Below are 1,121 nucleotides of genomic sequence, written 5' to 3'. Positions count from 1 at the left end.
GACGCTCTTAAAGAAGAAAAGATACAGAGAGGAGGAGCAAATGGAAAATCGCGCGACTCGTATATGTACGTAGACATCTGTAATATCCGTACATATATATGTACATGCATATATATATATATATATATAGATGCATAAATAAAACATGCAACCATTTTAAAAGGTTTTGTGTGCTTCGAGCCACAAAATTTTGTAGCTGCTATTTGCCATGTACGAATGAATGCATTTTAAGCATTGTAATTAACCTCACAAGGTCTTAAAGGTTGAAGACGTTAACAGTGGCGAATGCATTCGCACGTACAGGCAGCCATTCGTGCACCCACACACACATACACGTGTAGCCAGAGAGACAGACGCACGGACCCATAGAGCGCGCGCACGCGTGCACATACACTCGTCCATTCTTGAGATAAACATAAAAGGACCGTCGCTAGCTTGGCTCCACGTCCTTTCTACTTGTATGTACATTTTGTATATAGCTTCTAACGTCTTAGGTACATACCATCATATTTTTCTACGTGCCCCCCACTCGCCCTCCATCCTTCTCTGTACCCTCCAGTGACGAAACGAAAGGGTACGATAGCAAGGTGAAATACAAAATGATGATTAAAAATGAAAAAAAATTCAACAAAAAAAAAAATGGATAACGCAAGTTATTCATAAGTAGAAATGAGATGAACATAACAATGTATAAGAAGCCCTTGTAAATATTATATCGAATCGTAATGCCACACATACACACACGCGCGCGCGCGCACACACAAAACACGCGTCGTATATGTCGCTAGATCAGAATAAAAAGCAACAAATGCAGCGGCGAACGAATCTATTATAAATAATAAATAAATAAAAACGATTGGAAAAAGTACATTGGTGTGCAAAAAAGTTTATTAATTTTCCCGCCGATATCCTTGCATGAGAAATTCGAGATGGAGCTACAAACGTTGCTGTAAGAAGCCGAGGTCAATTCCATTACCCGCCTCGCTTGTGTTTGTGAAATCTTACGCGCCCCAAGAGCTCGAGGTAAGTAAGTATGTATGTGATATAATCTGATTAAATTGTTAATAAGCCGAGACATTTTCTGCGTAAGCGAGGTCGATGAATAGCACCCGAGAATGTGG

The sequence above is a fragment of the Ceratosolen solmsi genome, unplaced genomic scaffold (genome assembly GCF_000503995.2).
Source record: "Ceratosolen solmsi marchali unplaced genomic scaffold, CerSol_1.0 scaffold7, whole genome shotgun sequence".
Lineage (NCBI taxonomy): Eukaryota > Metazoa > Arthropoda > Insecta > Hymenoptera > Agaonidae > Ceratosolen > Ceratosolen solmsi.
Note: the sequence above shows the minus strand (reverse complement) of the source record.